Genomic DNA, 6000 nt, shown 5'->3' with positions numbered 1-6000 from the left:
GTTACCCATTTGGGTCTAAATCCAGCCTCCCCAAGCCTGGGAGTACAGCACACTGGTGATTCCTAGCAAGGCCTCTTCCTGCACTGCTAGAAATGCTTCTGCTGAGGCAGCAAAGACACAGGGCTGGGTTTGAAAACAGCACTTTGGGGACTACAGGCACACAACACTTGAAAGAGCAAGTGATGTGCAGGGCATTGCTGAGCTGCATGTGCCAGACATGGACAGGGGTGCAGATGAGACCTCTTTGCACATGGAGACCTTCCACAAGTGGGGAACCATGGCTGGGCTGGGCTGCTGGGGCCTCAGCTCCCTGCCACACCTGCCTATGCTTCCCTCCTCTGAAGGAAGGCAAGTCTGGAACATTTCTAGCTCTGAAACTGTATTTGAGGCACCACAATGTCAGTCCAGGAGCACAGCTGGCTTGGTGTTCAGACCTTGGTCAGTCAAGTCACATCTTCCAAGTGGGTGGAAGAGAGGAGGGAAATGTCCTCTCCTGTGGCCCTGGCAGCCAGGCAGGAGCTGGGTGAGTTCTGACAGCAACAGGGCACCAGCAGTACTGGGGCTGTTCTCCTTCACCTATAAACATCCAGCAGTACAATCTCCTTAAATTCCTGAGAGTCCAAAGCAGGAGAATGCCTTCTTCAAGAGATGACTCTGATAAACCCCTAACAGAGGTCCTTACAATAAATTCCTGTTGCTCCACAGCAGATAAAACCACATTCAAACTGCCAGAGAGCCAGGGGAAAGTGAGAGTGATCACAGCATTTCCCAGCACCAAGCAAAGCACCCAGCCTGAGACTGTGGGAGCCATCAGCCTGCCCTCGTCGCTAGCAAATCTCTTGCTAAACAGTGTCAGGTTTGTTTTGGTGGCTGTTACCCATGGCTCCTGGGTCATGTGTCGTGTGTGCAAAATCCCTTCTGAAGAGAAGCTTCCTCTAAAAAGGGAGGGAAAGGCAAGATGGGTTTGGATGTGGTGAAATACCGAGCAAAAAGGAGAGGAGGTGGCAGCTGGGTGCCAGTCCTGCCGAGATGCTGTCGGTGGCCATAGCTGAGGGGTTTGCAGAGCCTCCCTTCACACATCAAAGCCAGCACACAGATGTTCTGCAGGCTCTGAAGTGAGACAGAGGAGACACAAGGCAGGGCAACGATCACTTCAGAAATCTATTCTACATTGAAGTGGATTTAAGGCTGAAAGCACTTGTCAATAATTCAAGGGTAAAACACATTAAGAGGCTACTGTAATTATCCAGAGCTCAGGCAACACGAACTGGCCATCGAGATACGGTTATAAACAACCCAGGCAGGCACTGGGATGTGCTGGTCACTGCACAGTGCTGTGGCAGGGCCAAGGCTGCCTGCCTGCCACAGTGGTGCCTGCTCTGCTTACACAGATGTTGGTTGTTCTAAATGTAAAACATTTAACTGTTGTTGTTTGCTGGGCCTGGTGCCTCTCCAGCCAGAGGCAGCTCTTCCTTCCAGGGAAGCAGCACAGTGGCTTTCAGAGCACACCTGAGGTGATGCCCCCACCCCTGCAAACAACAACCACCTGACCTGGAGTGGGAAAGATGCATCTGAAGGAGCCTGGCTGAGAGCGCTGGGCACAGGAGGGCAGGGCTGAAAGGCAGCTCAGGGTACAGCTCACCCAGACTGCACCGAGCCGCTCCCAGCACACTCGGAGGTGCTGCCACCGGAGAGCAACCTCGTTTAGAGCTGGCAGCAGCAGCAGCTTCATGGCAGAGCAAAAGGCAAACAAACCAAATCACTGCTAATTGCTTGTTAATTGTTAAAGCCTGTATGAAATGCCCAGAAGTCCATTGCTGCTCCGACTCTCGGTGGTGAGAGGAGCAGTGCCTGCTGGGCAGCCTTTCCTTTTAGCAGTGCTCCAAAAGAAAGGAATCTGAGAGTACTGCAGAGGTGGGAATGAGCCCATTTGCCTCAGCGAGGCAGGCAAAGCTAAGCTGGGACCCCTAGCTCCAGATGTGGGGATGCCCTAGGGCTGATTCCACAGCCACCAGCCCAGGTGGTGCAGCCCTGACTGCCTCAGTAACCAGATCTGTGCAGACACAGGTACCAAGTGTCCATCTTAACTGAACTGTGCTATCCAGGTCAGACACTGCAGCTCCTGTGTGTGAGCCCTGGATGGCAGAGCTCATCCCCTCAGCAGCAATCCCTTAATGCCCTCCCTCGGCACTGGGCACTGCCCTCACACCAGTGCCCCGGCTGGCCTGGCTGGCTGGGAGGAGGCAGACAGCTCATCCATCTGGACACCATCTGCCTCAGCAGAGCACTGAGTCATGCTGGCGAGGGCTGCAGCCACCCTGAGCAGGCTGTGATGGGAAGAACCCACACAGGCCAGGAAAATCCCTCTGTAATCCCTGCAAGGACACCACAGACTACATCTCCACTGCAGCCGTGGAGTTCGAGAGCCAGGGCACCTGCAGGGTCTCAGCCCATGTTGTGGTGACACAAACAACCCAGGGCTTTGTGTGGGCACCATCTGCATCTCTGCCAGACAGCAGGCTGCTCTGCCTCACAGCTGACAGCAGAAAGGGGATGTGTACATTGGACAGCCTGGAAAACCACAGCCAGCACCTCCTGTGGCCCCCAAGGAGGGGAGGAGGTGGCACCTGCTTAGTGACAGCCTCCAGGCTGGGCCATTGCCTGGGGGCAGCGAGCAGGAGCAGCACAAACATCTGCTCATGAAGTGATTCTGTGTGAGCCTTTGTGGAGACAAAAAGCAAGGGGAAAGGATAAACTGGGAAGCCTGAGGATGTTTTGGCACTTTCCCACTGCAGCCTGCGCTTTATCATGCATCAGATGTGCAAGAGCCACGTGGAAAGGGCTTCCAGCAGCACAGCTGAGCTGACTGCATTAAGGAAAACGAAAGGTTCTCAAAGGCTTTTTGTAAAGCTTTTTTGCATTAAACATAAAACCTCTGTGACCTGTTCAAGGGCAGCAGGGAGGTGGCAGACAGAGCTGGTCAATAACCACCATGACAAACCAGTATTTGGAAATGCTATGAATCACTTAAATCTGCATTTAAAAACAGCTTTGCAGCAACACTTCCTGCCTCTGGAAATATTCATGAGGAAGGAACTTAAAGTGCCATGCACTGTCTGCTGGACTGCAACCAGGGCTCTGCTGCTCTGGCACAGGAACCAGTGGAGCTTTGCCAGTGCTTTCTGCAGGCTTTGCAGTCCCTGCAGGAAGGGTCCCCTTGGCACGGAGAGGACAAACCCTGTGGGATTTCAGCTGCAGCTCAGTTGCAGCAGGATCTTAGCTCACCTCAGATGGGTAGTGAGTTGTGGCCACTCCATCCTCCCAGCCGAGCAGCTCACAAAGGCCTTGGTGGCAGCAGGGCATCATTTGTCTGTGAGAGGCAGGAGCACCAAGATCTCCTGGCAGCATCTTCACGGCACTGGCTGTCCCCCTCCAATAGCAGAAGGAAACCTTGGTGTGGTCCTTCTCTAGGAGAGGGCTTCCTTCCCCAGGTACCCACAGAACAGGCATAAGCGGTGGTGGGCTCTGCTGCACTTTGGGAGCAGCCTCCGGGTGGGTCGTGCATACCAAATGCGATCAAAGAGCACAAAGTCACCTGAGCTGGCAACGACTGGCTCAGGGCTGTTGGACGGTGCGGGTGTCGCTGTCTCGGGACCGAGTTTGACTCTGGCTACAAAGACAAATCTCCAGAGTGCAGGGTGCTGTGCTGCTCTTTCTGCAGCTGTCTCTCAGGCTTCTGCAGCCTGGCAACAGGACCCGGGTTGGTGGCTGCCGTCACCCCTGCCACCCTTTGCGGCGGGAGCCGGACTTGCCCGGATAGCTTTAAGCGCAACCCAAACCGCCACGTCGCTGCTTGGCCAGCAGAGGGCAGTGTAACGCCACCCAGAGCGCCCTCAACCCCTTCCACCCCGCTCCCGGCCGTGGAATAAAGCCAGGGGAGCGCCTGATGCCATCACGCAGCATTTCCACTCCTTGTCCCCACTCTGTTGTATTTCGCTGCTTCATAGGGCTGAGGATCAGGCCCTGGTAGAAGCCTGCTCACCTGGAGACCTCTTGGCCTGCCAAAGCTGCCACCTGAAGGTCTCAGGTGCTGTGATTTATCCTCAGGGAGCAAGGGTTAATTCCAAGCAGAAGTGCAAATGTAGCTGAAGAAAGGCAGAAACAGACAAATTAATTTCTTTCAGGCATTTGAAGGTTCAGAGAAGGGCAAACAGCTGCCAGGAGAAGTTCAGACCTCCCAGGGCTGCACTGGCACTGCAGACCTGCAATGTGTGTGCAGCCAGCACCAGGTCCTCTCCATCCTCCCCACCTCTGCCTTCTGCCTCAGGTCACTGCTTCGGCTGGCTCCAAACTGCTAGGAGCCTGCAGCCCATGGCTGGCCCAGAGCTCTGGCCCAGCAACACCAGGACACCATGGCTGGCCAGCCAGGTCCACAGGGACCTATGTGATTCGGTGGTTCAACATTTTCAAAGACAAAGAGAAGGGTTTGTGTTGAGTGCAGCTGGCTCCTTACCACTGATAACTGCTAATTGCCCTTCTGCTTGCAGGAACCTACATATATTTATAGAGCCAGGGAATCATTAGGGTTGGAAAAGCCCTCTAAGATCATCCAGTCCAACCATCAGTCCAACACCACCATGGCCACTAAACCATGTCCCCAAGTGCCATGGCCACCCCTTTCTTGAACACCTCCAGGGATGGGGACTCCATCCTGGGCAGCCTGATCCAGTGCCTCTGAAGAAAATGTTCCCAATATCCAACCTGAACCTCCCCTGGCACCACTTGAGGCCCTTCCCTCTAGTCCTGTCACTTGTGTGTTAGAAGAGACTGACTGCCACCAGAAAGACCAAACTCCAGGTCGTGACAGGCCCTGGGTGTGGTGCTTGGGGAGGTGCTCTTTGCAGTCACACAGAGCCACTGCCCAGCCCCTGTGGTCAGACCACTTGACCTTCATCTTCTTCAGCTACCCCAGCTGGGAAGCGCTGGCCATGGCTCCCTGCACAGTGGACGTTGCCCTTCTCCTTCCCTGTATTTCTGCTTTCCTCAAGTGTCCTGCAGAGCCCTCTGCCAGCCGTGGCTGACATCTCCTGAACCCTTTACATCCCTGGAGTGTGCGAGCCGAGGCAGTGTCAGCTTTCCTCCCCTGGATTCTGAGGGCACTCCGGGCTGGTGTTCTATCTAATCATTTGCTGGCCCGTTAATCGGGCAGATAATGTTTCTCAGCAGAGGCTGAAGGGTCGTTTAGCATCTCCAGCATGAGGAGGAGCTGGACAGGCTGCATTTGCAGCATGAAGGATCAGCTCTTCTCTGCAGTTTTGACAGCCAACAAGCGAGACAGCCTCTGACATCCGCTGCTGGAGCCTCAGCAGAAGCAGCAGGGTTTGTGTTACTGCAGCATGGCCTCCAAAGCCGTGGCTGAAACTTCCGTCAGGGAGCCAGGATAAGACTGCATGAGACCCCCAGGGGCCCAGCCTCCTGCTCCCAGGGAGCTCAGAAAAGATTCCCATAGGCTAAGTAGTAAAACTGGTGCTCCCACAGAAAGCTCTGCAGTGGCCAAGGAATGATGTGGTGCCAACACAGCAGCAGCCAAAGCAGGAGCCACTGAATATCTTCACAGCTGTCTGCATGCTTTCACCTTTCTGCCCATTGTGTGTGCCTAATCCTCTCTCTTTGGCTCCCTCTTTCCCTCTCCCTCAGCTTTGCCCTCCCCTCTCCAAGCCCCTGCAGCTGACTGTTTGCAGCTCACTGCACTGACTCCTGGCTTCCTTTTCCTCCTCCTGTACTTATCTTGTCCATTTGCATTGAAAGGTCTCTGGAACAAGGGACACTCACACACTGTGTTTTCCCAGCACCTCCAGGCCAGCGCTGTTCCTGAACTGATTTCTAAGGTGCTAATCTACTCACTGTAAGGAGCTCCAGAGGATCTTAACCACAGCACTTCCAGAGAGATTACAGCCACTCACTGCTGGGTTTGAGACCATCCACTTCTGTGATGCTCAT

Source organism: Dryobates pubescens, chromosome 3, assembly GCF_014839835.1.
Source record: "Dryobates pubescens isolate bDryPub1 chromosome 3, bDryPub1.pri, whole genome shotgun sequence".
Lineage (NCBI taxonomy): Eukaryota > Metazoa > Chordata > Aves > Piciformes > Picidae > Dryobates > Dryobates pubescens.
This window is presented reverse-complemented; position numbering follows the sequence as displayed.